General features: G+C 35.2%; 1 long non-coding RNA gene across 1 annotated transcript in view; it reads left to right on the top strand.

Moving 5' to 3' along the window:
• Nucleotides 1-21,286, top strand: part of LOC307176663 — a 148,543-nt gene that overhangs the window by 34,644 nt on the left and 92,613 nt on the right. Inside the window, exon 2 of the long non-coding RNA XR_013824860.1 lies at nt 9,895-9,994. This is a non-coding gene — a long non-coding RNA (uncharacterized lncRNA). The remainder of the gene's footprint in view (nt 1-9,894; nt 9,995-21,286) is intronic.

The following is a 21,286-nucleotide window of genomic DNA, read 5'->3' as shown; positions in this document are numbered from 1 at the left end:
ATGCAGGAAAGTCTCCTCAACTCAGAATTTTTACTCACATCTTTAAGATCCCCTCTGCTATATCAGGTAATATGTACAGGTTCTAGGAATTAGAATCTAGATATCATTGGGGGTCATTATTCAGCTTACAACAATTCCAAAACAAAATCATTTACTCAAGAGAAAAAAAGATTACATTTTTGCCATTCTACATAAGGAAGACATGATAAAAAATATAATGATCTCTGACAGGGAAATCATCCAAAGAATAAAATCCAAATGATAGCATTGACTTCTTTTCTAAAGTCATTTTATGGTACAATGACTATAGAATATTAAAGAAAACTGTAGTTGTTTCTTTTTTTCACTTTTATATTATCTAAAATTTAATTCGTTAAAAACCTTTTGGTTCACTTTTATTTTAATTAGCTGTGTGGTATTATTTATATGTAGGGAACATTATATAGAGCTGCTTATTTTTCCCTGGAAAAAATATATACCAAAAAATTTATTTATAGCAAAACTTTGAGGTGCTTAAACATAATTAACAAAGCATTAACTATAATAAAAAAGATTTAAATGTAATCTTTATTTTTAACAACTTTATTGGAGTATAATCGCTTTACAACGTTCTGTTAGTTTCTGCTGTATAACAAAGTGAATCAGCTATACATATAAATATATCCCCATATCCCCTCCCTCTTGCATCTCCCTCCCACCCTCTGAATCCCACAACTCTAGGTGGTCACAAAGCACCGAGCTGATCTCCCCGTGCGATGCAGGTGCTTCCCACTAGCTATCTCTTTTACATTTGGTAATGTATATATGTCAATGCCTCTCTCTCACTTAGTCCCAACTTACCCTTCCCCCTCCCCGTATCCTCAAGTCCATCTAGGTCTTTATTCCTGTCTTGCCCCTAGGTTCATCAGAACATATTTTCTTATTTTTTTTTAGATTCCATATATATGTGTTAGCATACAGTATTTGTTTTTCTCTTTCTGACTTACTTGAGTCTGTATGACAGATTCTAGGTCCATCCACCTCACTACAAATAACTCAATTTCGTTTCTTTTTATGGCTGAGTAACATTTCATTGTATATATGTGCCACATCTTCTTTATCCATTCATCTGTTGATGGTTCCATGTCCTGGCTATTGTAAGTAGTGCTGCAATGAACATTGTGGTACATGACACTTTTTGAATTATGGTTATCTCAGGGTATATGCCCAGTAGTGGGATTGCTGGGTCATATGGTAGTTCTCTTTTTTGTTTTTTAAGGAACCTCCATACTGCTCTCCATAGTGGCTGTATCAACTTATATCCCCACCGACAGTGCAAGATGGTTCCCTTTTATCCACACCTTCTCCAGCATTTATTGTTTCTAGATTTTTTGATAATGGCCCTTCTGACTAGTGTGAGGTGATACCTCATTGTACTTTTGATTTGCATTTCTCTAATGATTAGTGATGTTGATAATCCTTTCATGTGTTTGTTGGAAATCTGTATATCTTTGGAGAAATGTCTGTTTAGATCTTCTGCCCATTTTTGGATTGGGTTGTTTGTTTTTTTGATATTGAGCTGCATGAGCTGCTTGTATATTTTGGAGATTAATCCTTTCTCAGTTGCTTCGTTTGCAGATATTTTCTCCCATTCTGAGGGTCGTCTTTTTGTCTTGTTTATGGTTTCCTTTGCTGTGCAAAAGCTTTTAAGTTTCATTAGGTCCCATTTGTTTATTTTTGTTTTTATTTCCATTTCTCTAAGAGGTGGGTCAAAAAGGATCTTGCTGTGATTTATGTCATAGAGTGTTCTGCCTATGTTTTCCTCTAAGAGTTTTACAGTGTCTGGCCTTACATTTAGGTCCTTAATCCATTTAGAGTTTACTTTTGTTTATGGTGTTAAGGAGTGTTCCAATTTCATTCTTTATCATGTAAAAAGCTGTCCAGTTTTCCCATCACCACTTATTGAAGAGTCTGTCTTTTCTCCATTGTATATTCTTGCCTCCTTTATCAAAGATAAGGTGACCATATGTGCATGGGTTTATCTCGGGCTTTCTATCCTGTTCCATTGATCTATATTTCTGGGGTTTCTTTTGCCAGTACTATACTGTCTTGATGACTGTAGCTTTGTAGTATAGTCTGAAGTCAGGGAAGCTGATTCCTCCAGCTCCATTTTTCTTTCTCAAGATTGCTTTGGCTATTGGGGGTCTTTTGTGTTTCCATACAAATTGTACAGTTTTTTGTTCTACTTCTGTGAAAAATGTCATTGGTAGTTTGAGAGGGATTGCATTGAATCTCTAGATTGCTCTGGGTAGTATAGTCATTTTCACAATTTTGATTCTTCCAAACCAAGAACATGGTATATCTCTCCATCTGTTTGTATCATCTTAAATTTCTTTCATCAGTGGCTTATAGTTTTCTTCAAACAGGTCTTTTGTCTCCTTAGGTAGGTTTATTCCTAGGTATTTTATTCTATTTGTTTCAATGGTAAATGGGAGTGTTTCCTTAATTTCTCTTTCAGATGTTTTATCATTAGTGTATAGGAATGCAAGAGATTTCTGTGCATTAATTTTGTATCCTGCTACTTTACCAAATTCATTGATGAGCTCTAGTAGTTTTCTGGTAGCAGCTTCAGGATTCTCTATGTATAGTGTCATGTCATCCGCAAACAGTGACAGCTTTGCTTCTCCTTTTCCGATTTGGATTCCTTTTATTCATTTTTCTTCTCTGATTGCTTTGGCTAAAACTTCCAAAACTATGTTGAATAATAGTGGTGAGAGTGGGCAACCTTGTCTTGTTCTTGATCTTAGTGGAAATGGTTTCAGGTTTTCACCATTGAGAACGACGTTCGCTGTGGGTTTGTCATATATGGCCTTTATTATGTTGAGGTAAGTTCCTTCTGTGCCTACTCTCTGGAGAGTTTTTATCATAAATGGGTGTTGAATTTTGTCAAAAGCTTTTTCTGCATCTATTGAGATTATCATATGGTTTTTATCCTTCAGTTTGTTAATATGATGTATCACATTGATTGATTTGTATATATTGAAGAATCCTTGCATTCCTGGGATAAACCCCACTTGATCAGGGTGTATGATCCTTTTAATGTGCTGTTGGATCTGTATGGTAGTATTTTGTTGAGGATATTTGCATCTTTGTTCAGCAGTGATATTGGCCTGTAGTTTTCTTTTTTTGTAACATCTTTGTCTGGTTCTGGTATCAGCATGGCGGTGGCCTCGTAGAATGAGTGTTCCTCCCTCTGATATATTTTGGAAGAGTTTGAGAAGGATAGATGTTAACTCTTTTCTAAATGTTTGATAGAATTCGCCTGTGAAGCCAACCAGTCCTGGGCTTTTGTTTGCTAGAAAATTTTCAATCCCAGTTTCAATTTCAGTGCTTGTGTTTAGTCTGTTTATATTTTCTATTTCCTCCTGGTTGTCTCAGAAGATTGTGCTCTTCTAAGAATTTGTCCATTTCTTCCAGATTGTCCATTTTATTGGCATATAGTTGCTTGTAGTAATCTCTCATGATTCTTTGTATTTCTGCAATGTCAGTTGTTACTTCTCCTTTTTCATTTCTAATTCTGTTGATTTTGAGTCTTCCTTTTTTTCTTGATGAGTCTGGCTAATGGTTTATCAATTTTGTTTACCTTCTCAAAGAACCAGCTTTTAGTTTTATTTATCTTTGCTATTGTTTCCTTCATTTCTTTTTCATTTGTTTCTGATCTGATCTTTATGATTTCTTTACTTCTGGTAACTTTGGGGTTTTTTTGTTCTTTTTCTCTAATTGCTTTAGGTGTAAGGTTAGCTTGTTTATTTGAGATTTTTCTTGTTTCTTGAGGTAGGATTGTATTGCTATAAAATTCCCTCTTAGACTGGTTTTGCTGCATCCCGTAAGTTTTGGATCGTGATGTTTTCATCGTCATTTGTTTCTAGGTATTTTTTAATTTCCTCTTTGATTTCTTTTTTTGATTTCCTCTTTGATTTCTTCAGTGATCTGTTGATTTTTTAGTAGTGTATTGCTTAGCCTCCATGTGTTTGTATTTTTTACAGTTTATTTCCTGTAATTGATATCTAGTCTCATAGCATTGTGGTTGGAAAAGATACTTGATACAATTTCAATTTTCTTAGATTTACCAAGGCTTGGTCTGTGATCCAAGATATGATCTATGCTGGAGAATGTTCCAAGAGCACTTGAGAAGAAAGTTTATTCTGTTGTTTTTGGATGGAATGTCCTCTAAATATCAATGACGTCCATCTTGTTTTATTTGTCATTTAAAGCTTTTGTTTCCTTATTTATTTTCATTTTGGATGATCTGTCCATTGGAGAAAGTGGGGTGTTAAAGTCCCCTACTATTATTGTGTTACTGTCGATTTCCCCTTTTATGGCTGTTAGCATTTGCCTTGTGTTTTGAGGTGCTCCTCTGTTGGGTGCATAAATATTTACAATTGTTATGTCTTCTTGGATTGATCCCTTGATCATTTTGCAATGTCCTTCTTTGTCTCTTGTAATAGTCTTTATTTTAAAGTCCATTTTGTTTGATATGAGCATTGCTAGTTCAGGTTTCTTTTGATTTCCATTTGCATGGGATATCTTTTTCCATCCCCTTACTTTCAGTCTGTATGTGTCTCTAGGTCTGAAGTGTGTCTCTGGTAGCAGCATACATAGAGGACAGGTCTTGTTTTTGTATCCATTCAGCCAGTCTGTGTCTTTTGGTTGGAGCATTTAATCCATTTACATTTAAGGTAATTATTGATATGTATATTCCTATTACCATTTTCTTAATTGTTTTGTTTTTGTAGGTTTTTTTTCCTTCCCTTGTGTTCCCTGCCTAGAGAAACTCCTTTAGCATTGTTGTAAAGCTGGTTTTGTTGTGCTGAATTCTCTTAGCTTTTGCTTGGCTAAAGGTTTTAATTTCTCTGTCAAATCTGAATGAAATCCTTGCTGGGCAGAGTAATCTTGATTGTAGGTTTAAATATGTCCTGCCACTCCCTTTTAGCTTGCAGAGTTTCTGCTGAAAGATCAACTGTTAACCTTATCTGGATTCCTTTGTATGTTATTTGTTGCTTTTCCCATGCGCTTTTAGTATTTTTTCTTTGTATTTCATTTTTAATAGTTTGATTAATATATGTCCTGGCATGTTTCTCCTTGGATTTATCCTCTATTGGACTCTCTGTGCCTCCTGGAATTTGGTGGCTATTCCCTTTCTCATGTTTGCAAAGTTTTCAACTATAGTCTCTTCAAATATTTTCTCATACCCTTTTTCTCTTCTTCTTCTGGGACTCCTATAACTCGAATGTTGGTATGTTTAATGTTGTCCCAGAAGTTTCTGAGACTGTCCTCAATTCTTTTCATTCTTTATTCTTTATTCTGCTCTGCAGTAGTTATTTCCACTATTTTATCTTTGAGGTCACGTATCCGTTCTTTTGCCTCAGTTATTCTGCTATTGATTCTTTCTAGAGAATTTTTAATTTCATTTATTGTGTTATTCATCATTGTTTGTTTGCTCTTTACTTCTTCTAGGTCCTTGTTAAACATTTCTTTTATTTTCTCCATTCTATTTACAAGATTTTGCATCATCTTTACTATCATTACTCTGAATTCTTTTTCAGGTAGACTGCCTATTTTCTCTTCATTTGTTTGGTCTGGTGGGTTTTTACCTTGCTCCTTCATCTGCTGCATATTTCTCTGACTTCACTTTTTTCTTGACTTCCTGTGTTTGGAGTCTCCTTTTCACAGACTGCAGGTTCGTAGTTCCCATTGTTTTTAGTGTTTGCCCCCAGTGGGTAAGGTTGGTTTAGTGGCTTGTGGAGGCTTCTTGGTGTAGGCGAATGGCACCTGTGTTCTGGTGGGTTAGGCTGGATCTTGTGTTTCTGGTGGGCAGGGCTGCATCTGGTGGTGTGTGTTGGGTATCTATGAACTTAGTATTACTTTAGGCAGCCTCTCTGCTAATGGGTGGGGTTGTGTTCCTGTCTTGCTAGTTGATTGGCATGGGGCATTCAGCACTGGAGCTTGCTGGCCATTGGGTGGAACCGGGTCTTAGCTTTGAGACAGAGATCTCTGGGGAAGCTCTCGCCAATTGATATTACCTGGGGCCGGGAGGTCTCTGGTGGTTCAGTGTCCTGAGCGCGGCTCTCCCACTTCAGAGGCTCAGGCCTGACTCCAGGCCAGAGCACCAAGACCCTGTCAGCCACATGGCTCAGAGGAAAAGGGAGAAAAAAAGAAATAAAAAATTTTTTTAATAATAATAATAAAATTAAATTTTAAAAATAAAATAAGTAATATAAAAAGATTAAAAAATTATTAAAATTAAAAAGCAATAAAAAAGAAGAGAGCAACCAAACCAATAAACAAATCCACCAATGATAACAAGTGCTAAAAGTTTTACTAAGATAAACATAAAAATCAGAAAAAAATCAGTCGCACACAGCAAACTCCAAGTCTACAGTTGCTCCCAAAGTCCACTGCCTTAATTTTGGGTTGATTCATTATCTATTCAGGTATTCCACAGATGCAGGGTACCTCAAGTTGATTGTGGGGATTTAATTCACTGCTACTGAGGCTGCATGGAGAATTTTCCATTTCTCTTCTTTATTGGCACAGCTCCTGTGGTTCAGCTTTGGTTTTGGCCCCACCTCTGCGTGTAGGTTGCCCTCAGGCTTCTGCTCCTGCCCAGACAGGTGGGGTTTAAAGCAGTGACTGATTAGGTGGCTCTGACTCACTCATGCTGGCAGGAGGGTAGGGTACGGTAGTTATAATTGTAATGCAGGGGGAGCCTGTGGTGGCAGAGGCCGGTGTGACGTTGCGACAGCCTGAGGCACGCACAGTGTGTTCTCCTGAGGAAGTTATCCCTGGATCATGGGACCCTGGCAGTGGCGTGCTGCACAGGCTCCAGGAGGGGGGGTTCGGGAGGAGGAGGGTGTGTGGATAGTGACCTCTGCTTGCACAGAGGATTCTTGGTGGCTGCAGCAGCTGTATTAGCAGTTCACGCCCATCTCTGGTGTCAGAGCTGATGGCCGCGGCTTGCGCCCATCTCTGGAGCTCGTTTAGGCGGTACTCTGCCTTCTGTGGGCAGACAGAGAAGGAATTGCCTCTCCTCACGCACTCTGAAACAATGGTCTCTTGTCTCTTAGGCAGGTCTGGAGTTTTTCCCAGACTCCCTCCTGGCTAGCTGTGACACCCAAGCCCCCTTCAGGCTGTGTTCACGCAGCCAACCACAGTCCTCTTCCTGGGGCCTGACCTCCGAAGCTAGAGCCTCAGCTCAGCTCCCAGCCCCCACCCGCGCCGGTAGGTGAGCAGACAAGCCTCCCAGGCTGGTGAGTGCTGGTCGGCACCGATCCTCTGTGTGGGAATCTCTCCGCTTTGTCCTCCGCACCCCTGTTGCTGCGCTGTCCTCTGTGGCTCCAAAACTACCGCCCCCCGCTCCCACTCCCTGTCTCTGCCAGTGAAGAGGCTTCCTAGTGTGTGGAAACTTTTCCTCCTTCACAGCTCCCTCCCCAAGGTGTAGGTCCCATCCGTATTCTTTTGTCTCGGTTTTTTCTTTTCTCTTTTGCCCTACCCAGGTACGTGGGCAATTTCTTGCCTTTTGGGAGGTCTGAGGTCTTCTGCCAGCGTTCAGTAGGTGTTCTGTAGGAGTTGTTCCACGTGTAGATGTACTTTTGATGTGTTTGTGGGGAGGAAGGTGATCTCCGTGTCTTACTCCTCCTCCATCTTGAAGGTCAAAAACGGTAGTTTTAAAAAGTCATACTAAAGGTTTCAATCTTGATAAATTATTCTCTTCTGTTTTGGCTTAATTCAAAGATAGATTTTGATGAATTCTTCCAGAAAAATTATGTGTACTATAGTAGAGAAGATATAAAGTGTTCTGTCCAAAACTATGGCCATATACTTTTAACCTTGGAATGGATGCTTAGTTAAATCTAATTTAATAATACTTACTTTTTCTGACTGTCAATATAATAGGCATTCTACCGAGATATATAAAAGTAAATAGCTGTATTTATTACAACACTGTAAAAGCAGAAGATCATAGAAAAAAGGACAAAAACATTTATCTAATAAGCTAAAATACAGTTAGATATACATTATGAATGCATTATAAATGTAAAGAGAATATTTTCCCCATAAAAATCTGACCTGTATGCTCTGTAAAAACAATAAGTGAGGAATATGAGTCACATTGGATGTGCTTATGACAATTGCAGAATGTTTCCAAAGCCTGGAAAAATAGGAAGTAATTCGTTTATTGTTTTCCATTCATTTTATGTGGGATTCTTTGACTCTATAAAAGCTATATTCTCCTCTGCTTGATGTGTACAAATGTCTTGAAACCAGTACACCCTAAGGCCAAGGCCTATTTCCCCCCAAATCTAAATAATAATGTAATATGCCCACAATTCGAGATTCTTCAGGCATCCTATGTATTTTGCACATAGATATATTACTGTAGAAGATCTTTGCATTCTCACTTCTCTGCAATGAAATTAAAACCCAGCATTTTTTAAAAAATAAATTTATTTATTTATTTATTTATTTATGACTGCATTGGGTCTTCGTTGCTGCAAGCAGGCTTTCTCTAGTTCCGGCAAGCGGGGGCTGCTCTTCGTTGTGGTGCCTAGGCTTCTCATTGCGGTGGCTTCTCTTGTTCCGGAGCTTGGGCCCTAGGCACACGGGCTTCAGTAGTTGTGGCATGCGGGCTCTGTAGTTGTGGCTCACGGGCTCTAGAGTGCAGGCTCAGTAGTTGTTGTGCACAGGCTTAGTTGCTCTGTGGCATGTGGGAGCTTCCCAGACCAGGGATTGAACCCGTGTCCCCTGCATTGACAGGAGGATTCTTAACCCCTGAGCCACCAGGGAAGTCCCCAGCATTTTATTTTATTTTATTTATTTTAATTTATTTTTTTGACTGTGTTGGGTCTTCATTGCTACACACAGGCTTTTCTCTAGTTGCACTGAGCAGGCCTCTCATTGCGGTGGCCCCTCCTTGTTGTGGAGCATGGGCTCTAGGCACACGGGCTTCAGTAGCTGTGGCTCATGGGTGCCAGAGCACAGGCTTAGTAGCTGTGGCACATGGGCCAAGTTGCTCTGCAGCATGTGGGATCCTCCCCGACCAAGGCTTGAACCCATGTCCCCTGCATTGTCAGGCAGAATCTCAACCACTGTGGCACCAGGGAAGTCCCCCAGAATTTTAAATGAGACAAAATAGACAAGCTTGATTCAACAAAGATTATGCAGAATACTAGTCATATTTATTTTTACACTTAAGTCTATACTTAAGGAAGAGCTATATTTTACATAAAGCTATATTTAAGGAAGAGGCCTCTGTCTTCCATACAAAGATTGACAAACAAGTGTATAATTGTATGACTTCATTCATTAGATCATCACTGTTCTAACAATTTGTTATAAAAAGTGAAAATGATAGGCAAGGATCCCTTCATTTCTGTAGCTTATATCTTACTGAGTGATTCAGAGGAAGTAAACAAAATTAATATTTTTTGTTATTAAAATAACTGCCGTGAAGAGAGTGGGTCAAGAAACTAGACATGAGATGAGGAGCATAACTTTGGGGTTAAAACTTAAAACACTCTGGAGAAGGTAGATTTCATTGAGACGGTGATTCAAGCAAAATTATTGCAAATATTTTGGAATTATGGAGAGAAAGACGCAATGCCTGGTGTTGAGAAATAACAAGGAGACCAGTGTCGCTGGGCTGAGTGAGGATTGTAGAAGATTGTTTAAATTAAAATGTAAGTTTTAAGATAAGCATATATCATTTTTGATTTCACTCCTTGGCCATATTATCTGTGTATCTGCAGGCTATTCAGTTTTAAATACCATCCCTCTGCCTTTCTGCTCAGTTACTTTCAGTTTCTATGTGAAAAGAAGTTGTGTCCTAAATAAACATGTTCGTGTCCCCAACAGGTAGCATAGTGCCTGATGAAAAATATACCTTCAATAAATAGGAGCTGATGGATGGAATGGATGAAAATATAGAAACTTATCACCAAAAACTCGAATCAAGGTAAATAATTTTTCAATTTGTTTTTCACCAACGGGTTGTTTAGTTAGAATAGCCATGTTCTTTCTACATCCTAAATATAAGCAGAGTCCATTATGTTTTTTCCCATTGGAGTGAAATTTATATAAACTTGAGATTACTTAAATATGTTTAGTTTATTGGAACACTTCTGAAAGGGAAAGTACTATGGGCTGGTTGCCTAAGGGTTAGTGATTATACTTTTACATCAAAGTATTTTCTGCCATGGTTCATCAAATTAAAAGCCAAGTTCAGTAACTCATAAGAAAATGCAATCCCTTTCTGAAGCTTCTTTCTTTTGAAGATTTTATAGATAAAGTAGCATTTTTTTCCTTTTGCCCATTGCCAAGTGCCAATTCTATAATATTTGTATTCAGTAAACTTACTCTTTTTATAAAATATTTTATATCACACAATAAATTAGTTACTCATGTATATTCAACATTGAAAAAAGCTTAAATGTTTATCACAACTTCTGGCTAGAGTAACTTCTACTAATAAGTGAAACAGTAAAATATTTTATCTCATAATTGCCAAAAATTTAACCTTCTCTAGTTCTTTGGCAAACTGCTCCAAAGCCAAAATTATATAAAACCCACAGTTTAGGCAGCATCATATAAGAAAAAGAACAAGTAAGTTAAACTCAGAAAAAGTAGTATTCCTGTGTTTGCTCAGCTAAAGTTCTCTGTTTGAAACTGGGGAAATTATTTAATATGGTTATATCTCTATTTCCTTAATGAAAAATGACAGTCATGAGAATCAATATATTGGGATGTTTCATAGACTAGGATGACAAAAGTGATTATGTAGCATGTTTTAAACTTCTAATAATGCATTTTCTGACCATGCTTCTATAAACTAGATCAGTTTGGAAGCTACTTACATGAACTTGAATATCTTAATATATATTAAGCAATTCACTTTTTCTTACACTAGTTTAGTACATTAGTATTCTTATGTTAGTTTAGAGAGTTAAGTACTCATTGGCAATCCACCCAGTTGTTAGAAAACTTTATTACTGTGCTTTCTTGTTTTGTATTTTGACAAATCCTATAGTATTTGGATATAATGTTGCCCACGATAAATGATAATGCATTAGTTAGGCATATGATAATTAAAATCACAAACATACACAACAAAATTGTAGTATGTTTGAAGGTTTAGAGTACCAAAACAAGGAATTTTCAAATATAGAACTAATTAAAATGAAGAAGCACATCCACTCTCATGTATTACATTTATCCTCCTGATCATTTGCTGGATTAATTTATTTTTGAGTGGGGGTTGAGGGCCACTGAGTAGGAAAAGTATAAGATAGGAGATGCTGGGCATTAATTTCTGACCACCAAACAATAAATATATTGGGTTATGTTGTGTGAGAGTTCGTGTGTTAAGAGAACTATCCATGGTATTCATGTAGAATATTATTTAAATCTTTATGATAGAATATATTTTAATAGAATGATGATCTTGCTCATTTTCTAAAATAGGTAATAAGCTCCTTATGGTATTTTTTCATTCTTACCTTTTATTTCCACTATTAATGATTAATCAGCGGAGTTTCACATATAATGTCATGTGCATAATATAAATACAACTCTGTAATAATGTTCTGAAAGAGCCTTTTCAGGAAACGACAAATATGAAATAGTTACTCAAAAAACATTATCACTTTACAGTATATCAAATAGATTTCTGAGTGCTGAGCAAGCAAACATACACAGATGCAGAAACAAAAACAAAAACAAATGAATGGAACTTATAAAGAGTGGTAACAAAAACATTTAGCATGCATTTGTTTGCTTATCAAATGACCACTTCTGTTATTTCACTTATTTTTAATTTCATTTAATCAAAATACTTCTTCAAATTAAATGTTGGGTAAATCTCCATTTAATATATTTTATCAGAAATCATTTTTTCTTTTAGTAAATTTTATAAAGTACTTTCGCTTTGCTAAGTTCTACATTGAACTCTGGAGAACAAGAATGTACATGATAAATATGGCCTTTTCTCATGTGCAAAAGCAGTGAGGCAAGATAAATACTATAGTTTGGGGAACTGGAAGTCGTTCTGGTACTGGAGTATAATATGCAAGAAAGTTTGGAGAGGAAGGAAAGGGCCAGATCCTGAAGAGTTGTTTTACACACTTCAGAGAATTTGAGTTTAAATATTCCAGGCAGTGGAATAAAGTGCTAATTGTTTGCTTTTGTACATGGAAGTGATTTTAGGTATCGGTAAAAACTTTTGGTGTAGAATTAAGCAATTCTGTGTGTGGTGAACAGAATATGCACTCTAAAGGCATTTTTCAGTGCCTAAGATCTGGATATACCTTGTACCAAGATAATGGAAAATGATTGCCCTGAAGCATGATGCAAAAGCACTGAGTATGTGGAAAATACTTAGGTAGTGTGTTTTCTTTACCCATCTGTGAAAATGCTAACAAGAAAGGTGTAAGTGTAAATTATGTAGGAGTATTTCACATATAATGTGGGGCTTGAGTAATATATTTTATTAAGTACCAAGAAAAATAAGTCAGTAGGATTTGTTTTATACTGATTTTTAATGATGGTTATTTACATAACTCTTTATAAACATACATTTAAGCTATTTTTTCTATACAACATATGCATGATAAATTTTTATTTAAGTTTGCTACTGCAATTAATACATATATTTTCTTGGGTGAGGGAATAAAAAATGTATATTTTATTTTGCATTAGCAACTAGATGCTAAAATGCCAGGGTTTAATAATTAGCACAGAACTTATTGCTGTACTTTGTATTCCTTCAACTGTCTTTAGATGGTCTGTTTCTGCCTCTCTTTCATTTATTTAATCCCTTGTTATATTAATCCTTTAAATTTCCTTTGATAATTATGACAGAACTTTAGGTCACACATCCTTTTTTGATCAATACGTTTTGGAATTTTCCTTTTCACGTTATCTTCAGATTATTTGTCTTCCAAGTTTATTTTATACTATCTAAAACATATTTCCCGTTAACTTGCAATCACATCATGATACAAACTAAAATGACAGCAGTTTCCAAAGTACTTTGTAGTAGTTTACATAAATCTACTATTTTGAGTTTTTAAAACAACACAGATTGTTCCTTCTGCATTAATAATGAAACAGAAATTCAGGACCTTCAAGTGAATAACCTAAATAATCTGATAGAGGAACAGCTAAAAGTTCTCGATTCCATTCTTTACCAAATGTTTACTTGTTGATTTTAATGTATAGATGAGTTGGTTGATGGTTTTTTTTCTCTCCAAAGCCTTTTGCTCCCTCAAAAGGTAAATGTTTGCAACTATTGAGGAAGGTCAGAAAATATTGTGCAAGCACTAAAGGCAGTCACAATTTGAGAAATAGTAATATTGGTGAAACACATACACACAGCTTCATAAATTCTAGTGCTATTTCAAAAAATAATAAAAATAGTAATCAGTAGAGTTATAGCTTATTCTAAATTTACATAAATACAAACATTGTTTCAGTGCAGATGACAAAATGCCTGACAAGTATTAAAGTGTGTAAATTCAGTGAATGCTATGAAACTATATCGTAAATAAATGGGTTTACAATGTGTAAAATTATGAAAGAAACTTTTATATTTAGGAAAATTGTTTATTTTAGTAATTTTGGAATTTTTAATATGTAAATTGTATAGCATAATGTACATATAAGATGGGATTCAAATGCAGTATTTTAAATAGGAAAATTATAATATTTTGAATTATGCTAATAATATATGAATGCTCCAGCAATTTTCTAGGTATATTCTAGTTGCCTTAACAAAAAAATAAGCTTATACTGTATAATCACACACAAAACCCATGAAGTATACATTTTTTTCATCTCATAATTTATAGCAGAGAAAATTCATGCATTTTCTATATATATAAAACATATAGTTATAACATGCATTTTTTAGTGGTTTAAAAATCTGTGCTAAGTTTTTTTATTATGCAGTATGTATTCAATATATAATATGAGCTTTCAATTCAAAATCTGATACCTAGAATATTTACAAAATATTGGTTTTGTGTTAGAATGTGAAAGTCAGAGATATAAATTTGCACATTTTGTTTAGAAACTATCACTTAAAATGTTAAATATGTGTCTAGTCTTCAATCACATTAAAGATACATTTTAGCTGAAAGCAGAGACTAAACAATTGGCTCCTAAGGGGATCTTCTTAATGACTCTGCAGATCCTAAAGTCAGGAATAGTGCTATAGACTCTAAATATTATAAAAAAAAAGAACACTTCCGTCTATTATTCACCTATAACTCCCTTTTCCTCAAAACTTCAAGCAAGTTCTTTATTATAGGGCATTAAATTCATATACTAGGGTAATTTTAGGAAATCATTGGAGTAAGATTTTTTTTTGCAGTTGAAAATTGTCAAGTCTTGTTCAGTTATTTTACCATCTGTCCTTCTATTTTGACCTACTCTGTTGGTCATTTGGGCTCTGTTGAAAATCTTTCAGGAAGGCATCATAGTCCTATCCAGATGGGTGTCAGCTTGAAAATCCCAACTGCAGCTGTGTTCAAACAGACCATGACACATACTGTTGACAAGTCCCCTCTTTTATAAATTTCATGGCATGTTGATGACTCTGACTAGAGCAGCTGCTCTTTGGCTTATACTTTTGTGAAAGATAATAAGTTTCACATTATTCATTATTATTCATGACTTAAAAGTATTCTTCTAATGTTCTAAATACTTTTATAAATCAGGCATCTTAATTTCTACAATGTTGGCTTCCAAAATTTTTCTTTCTAAACATGTGGATCTTATATCATTTATTTTATAACTTTTGATAATTTTAAGTTAACAAAATATGCCAAAAATATTTTATATTTCTATGTGAAATTCAAATCTGCGGATATGGAATTCATTTTTAAATACTCACTTGGTTTAAGAATATTTACTTAATATTTAAAGATTACATTAGTCTGTTGTGAAAAATTGATTCCAAGGAATATATCATTAACACTTAATTGTGATGATCAATCAACAAATGTATAGTGAGTGTTTCATAGTTATCTAGCACTATCTTAGGTATGTAGTTAGGTTAAAAGTATCACTTTATTTGTAATTTAGTTAGGAAGACAAGAGTAACAATAATACAAAAGAAAATAACTCTGAGCAGCATATATTAAGTTCTAAATTGTATGGTACAAAGAATAAAAGAAATAATGAGAAAGTATGGTGATGTAACTTCTAAAAATTTCTTTCACCTGTGTGTCTTTTTAAATTAATTTTTATTGGAGTATAGTTGATTTACAATGTTGTGTTAGTTTCTGCTGTACAGCAAAGTGAATCAGTTATACATATACATATATCCACTCTTTTTTAGATTCTGTTCCCATATAGTTCATTACAGAGTATTAAGTAGAGTTTCCTGTGCTATGCAGTAGGTTCTTATTAGTTATCTATTTTATATATAGTAGTGTGTATATGTCAATCCCAATCTCTCAATTTATCTCCCCACCACCACTTTCCCTTTTGGTAACCATAAGTTTGTTTTCTACCTCTGTGACTCTATTTCTGTTTTGTAAATAGATTCATTTGTACCATTTTTTCAGATTCCACATATAAGCGATATGATATGTGTCTTTGTCTGACTTACTTTACTCAATATGACAATCTCTGGGTCCATCCATGTCGCTGTAAATGGCATTATTTCATTCTTTTTTATAGCTGTGTAACATTCCATTGTGTATACGTACCACATCTTCTTTATCCATTCCTCCGTCGATGGACATTTAGGTTGCTTCTATGTCCTGGCTATTGTAAATAGTGCTGCAATGAGCATTGGGGTACATGTATCTTTTTGAATTATCATTTTTTTCGGATATATGCCCAGGAGTGAGATTGCTGAAGCTCAATATCAAAAAAACAGACAACCCAATTAAAAAAATGGGTGGAAGATCTAAACAGACATTTCTCCAGAGAAGACATATGGATGGACAAGAGGCACATGAAAAGATGCTCAACATCACTAATTATTAGGGAAGTGCAAATCAAAACTACAATGAGGTATCACCTCACACCCATCAGAATGGCCATCATTAAAAAGTATACAAACAATAAATGCTGGAGAGGGTGTGGAGAAAAGGGAACCCTCCTACACTGTTGGTGGGAATGTAAATTGGTACAGCCACTATGGAGAACAGTATAGAGGTTCCTTAAAAAACTAAAAATAGAGCTACCATATGATCCAGCAATCCCACTCCTGGGCATATACCCAGAGAAAACAATAACATGTGTATGTATCTTTTTTAGTCCCACCATATTTTGCTTCATTATATTAGTTTTGATTTAACAGTTATCTTCCTTGATAAATGATATATTCTTTAAGATGGGACATTTTCTTTTTCATCATAGCAAATGTCAAAAATGATCTGTAAGAACTGATTGTCCCTCATGCCTTCAGCTGCTTTCATTAGAATTTCATAGGACAATGGCAGAATGTAGTCATGGAAATGAGCATCAAAGACAAGAAGAGGCATGAGAAGTAAGGGAGCAGTCTATCCAAGTTCTGAAAACAAAGAAGCAAACCCAGACAGATTGGTTCTGAATGTGAAAACAGGGATCAGACATGAGCTTAGATGGGAGAGTTATTGTCACAAAAGTTGGAACATATCCAAGATAGAGTCAGAATTAGAATAGATCAAAAACAAGATATTACACGTGAAATTAAGAAGTAAGACTATGGAATGAATCTGTGTTGTATCTAATCCCTGCTTTACTTAACAGCGTTTAGAAAGTCACCTGCATTTCTGAACATATGTTTGCCCATCTCTAAATGAGATTATAATATTTTTATCAAATGGTTTTGATGTAAGAATTAAATATGATATGAATGTAATGGACAAGGAACTAAAACTAAAATTATGGAAGTGAACATGTGGTAGCTAGAAATAAAGAAACAAATTACAGCAGGATGCCAGACTCTTGCATGAAAGTCACTGAGAATTTTTTAAAAAGTCCCTGTAATCAGCAGGTCCATGGAGAATGCACTGAATAAACAGGTGCTTGACACATTATAGTTGATTAATATTTGTTAGATAATAATTAAACAAATGAATAGTAGAACTGACTGCCATAAAAGTTTTCATAAGAAATAGAATATTATCCTGTTTCAAATCACTCCAGATGATATGCAAATGTTGAAAGTATTCCTGATGTTTGCTAGTTTTGCTGTGTTTGTTTTATTTTGAGTTATCCAGATATATAGACATGTCTTGGGCAGATTATTGAATGGAAGTTATGGTAGCTTAAATATCTCCTGCATCATATCTATTTCATGCACTACATATTAAAGTTCACAAGTTATGAGTGACTTTTCCAGTCCTTAACACCCAATGCACATTGGGTCTCCATATTAAATTTTCAGAACTTGATGAAGGATGTTATCAAATTCATTGTATTTTATGGACAAATGTTCATTATTTCCAAAACTTGAAATGACCCTAGCAAGTAGAATTCCTTTTTCCAGCTCGGTAGAAGATGTATATTTGTTAAGGCAAGAGAGAGATGGACTTCAAGTCTAACATGGAAGATCTCTATAGTACCTACACACTATCAGTGTATATTTTCTAATATTTTTATATTAGAGAGTGTCCTGCATATTTCACATCAGGTATCCATTCATACATCCTGAATTGCAAATGTTCAAATACATTTTTCTCTTGTGGGTTACTTTTGTAGGTTCTTTGGAACTTTGTTATCTGGGAGCTAAACTTACTGTTTGTTGTTAATTCCCCTGTAGATCATATATGTCTCCCTCATGTCCTGATCTGAGATCAACCCTTCCTTTTGATGCCCCTTTTCCAAAGCCAGTCCTCTTGGGTAGGGTTTTTCAAAAAATTTCTAACTTGAGTTCTTTCCAGAGGACCTAGATAAGCCCACAGAAAACACATAGCTTTGCCCCATGTTGGTCATCTCACATTAACTCTCCCATCTCTGTTACAGGGAGATGAAACTGGCCTCTGATTTTCAGAATTTCCCAGGAAAGAGTCAGGCATAGGATTCTTTGATTTTTCTGTCTCTAACTTCAGAGAGTTAGAAATTTAGGTGAAAGAAAAGAACACAATGTTTTACAACCCCTCCACCCCCAGCCTCCAAGGTCTGGAGCTCTTTAAAAAGTATCCTGATCATCTTCTGACCAGTGACCTATATATATAGGCTAAATTTTGTTATTTGTGTAAGAGATAGAACTGATGATCTTTGAGCAACTCTTATGAATAAGTCCTTCTAATAACTTTCTTTAAAATATACTTTTCGTTGACTCCTCTCTATATTTAATCTGCTTCTTAAATATTCTTCATATCTGTCGACTTCTCTTCACTCCATACTGTTATGGGTCGAATTCTGCCCACACCAAAAGAGGTGCTTAAGTCCTAATGTTGTGTACCTGTAAATGTGATCTTATTTGAGAACAGTGTCTTTGTAAATGTAACTAAATTAAGATGAGGTCATTATGGTGGGCTCTAATCCAGTATTACTGGGGTTCTAATAAGAAGAGAAGAGACAAAAACACATAGACTCCCAGAGAAGAGGTCATGCAATGACAGAGGCAGAGATTGAAGTGATATGTCTGTAAGTCAAGGAATGCCAAAGCTTGCTGGCAACCCTGGAAGCTAAGTGAAAGGCATGGAACAGATTCTCTGCTAGAGCCTTCAGAGAGAGCATGATCCTGCCAATACCTTGATTTAAGACTTATAGCCTCCAAAACTTTGAGACACTAAATTTTTGATGTTTTAAGCCACGCAGTTTGTGCTACTTTGTTACAGCAGCCCTAGTAAACTAATACACACACTAAACTCCTACTGTCTCTTACCTGGGGAACCACACACCTTGCTGCTGGGTTCACTCTACCCATCTGGGTTCCTACGTACTTCACACTGTATTCTCTAGACTAGCAGTGTCCAGTAGAACTTTCGCCATAGTGAAAATATTCTATATTTGTGCTGTCCACTGTGGTAGCCAACAGCCTCATGTAGCTATTGAACAGTTAGAAACAACTAGTGCAACTTTATTGACAAGCACAGTAGCTAATATATTGGAAACCACAGTTCTAGATAATATAGTCATATTAAAAACTAAATTTTTAATGTCATGGCATCAAGTTTCTCTTAAAATAATTAAAGTATTTAACGTAACCAATAAGACTCCCCAAGCATTTTTAGCGGGTATCCCCTTTGTCAGTAGTAATCCACCTCACTCTCTTTCTACCAGTTTTAGTATACCATGCTCCATTCCACCCCAGACGTTTGTACATCCATACTTGTGGCGATTTCCTCTTTCCTGTGATAATTGGCCCCAATTCATCCTTTATATGTCAGTTTACTCTCTCTGAGATCCCCAACTAGACCATATCCACTCATAATATGCTACCGTACACCACACTTTTTATTGTACTAACCAGAGTTAAATTTTTCCTTTCGTGTGATTATATTTTATCTGCTTCCCCATAAATATTAAATGTCATGAAGCTAAAAACATGTGTTCTTGGTCCACCATAAAAATCAAAACATGCCCGGCATGTGGTAGGCACTTAAACTGTTAGTTGGAAGAATAAACGAAGTTACCTTTATCTCACATGGATTTTTAATTAATAATTTGTACTACTTCATTGAATAATTTATTATCCAACCTTTAAAATCTAACAGGCATCCTTCTCAGGTTTAAAATGGAATTTAACTAATTCATCCACTACTGACTTATCATTAAAAAAAACTATGCAAATACAGAAGAAGGCCAACACTCTCAATAGCATTAGAAGCCAATACTCATAAGCAATTAATACCAAAATCTAGATGGGATTGACACTAATTAAAAAGCAGATGGAATGGGATGGAGGTAAAGTCAACCTAGGCATTTGCTTTTGGCATACCCAGGCTTTACTCTATGAAAGAGATACCATATTAAATAGGTAAGAAGGTATTTAATGTCTCTCCTACCATCTGGTCCCTGACTTTAAAATCCAGTCTACTTTTGTGTAGAAAATCTTGTCTCCTTCATTACTCTGTGAGGCAAAGAACTGCTTTCTTCACCACCTCAAATTCTACCATAATATTTGATAATCAAAATATTGAAATAAAAGAAAATAACTTCACTTAATCAGTTAATGAAACACTGATTAAAACACTGTGCATTATGGGAATTTATAGCAATAAATGGCAATGTGTGTGGATTATAGGGGTATTTTTAGGGAAAGGGATTGTAGGTAACCTATGATGTAAGGAAAGATTTCCTGTAAATAAAACTGCAGACCCAGATGACTTCAACAGTGAATTCTACCATTTAATGAAGAAATAATACCAGTTCTTCAAAAATTCTTCCAGAAAATAGATGGGGTAGAACTATTTCCCAAATATTTTTACAAAAGCAGTAATATTCTGATATTACACTGGTAGAGGAGCATATCATGAGCAGAAAGACCTCATCAGGAAAAATAAAGAAACAAAAACTACAGCAAAATATTCCTGTAAGTCTGTAAGTCTGTTTCTGTTTTGTAAATAAGTTCATTTGTATCATTGTTTTAGATTCTGCGTATAAGTGATGTCATATGATATTTGTCTTTCTCTGTGACTTATTTCATTTAGTATGATAATCTCCAGGTCCATCCATGTTGCTGCCAATGGCATTATTTCATTCTTTTTAATGGTGAGAAATATTTCATTGTATATATGTACAACATCTACTTTATCCATCATCTGTCAATGGACAGTTAGGTTTAGACCATTTGTTAATATATTATCGTCAATCTAGTTATGACTGTCACCAAATATGTAATGAGGGTGGAAAACATGCAATATTTAGTGAATCATCATCATCATAAGACAATTTCATATTTAATTCAAAGTTTGGTAGAAATTTTATTCTTAAAGATTATTATTTCATAAATTGAAGGAATATTTTGTTAACAATTATCACATACACAAATATACTATTTCTGTGGGTTGAAAACATTAAAATGTTTTCTATAGCACGGCTGCCAGGAATTCTAAATAAGTGGATATGAATTATATTTCTCAAGCTTCACTGGCAATGAAGTATTTTTCCAGGCGTGTTTAATGGGTCGTATATTTATTAAAGCTTAAATTTGGAGAAAACTAGTTTACAGTTATTTCTCCTCTTGTACTGAAAATGATATAGAACATATTTTCTGTATGATTCACCTTCTGAAACCCTACCAATGATTTAAAAACAAATTTTTCATGATGACTACTACTTTGTTGTTCTAGTATTGTGGATA

The sequence above is a fragment of the Stenella coeruleoalba genome (genome assembly GCF_951394435.1).
Source record: "Stenella coeruleoalba genome assembly, chromosome: 18".
Classification (NCBI taxonomy): domain Eukaryota; kingdom Metazoa; phylum Chordata; class Mammalia; order Artiodactyla; family Delphinidae; genus Stenella; species Stenella coeruleoalba.
Note: the sequence above shows the minus strand (reverse complement) of the source record. Positions and strands in the feature narration are given on the sequence as shown.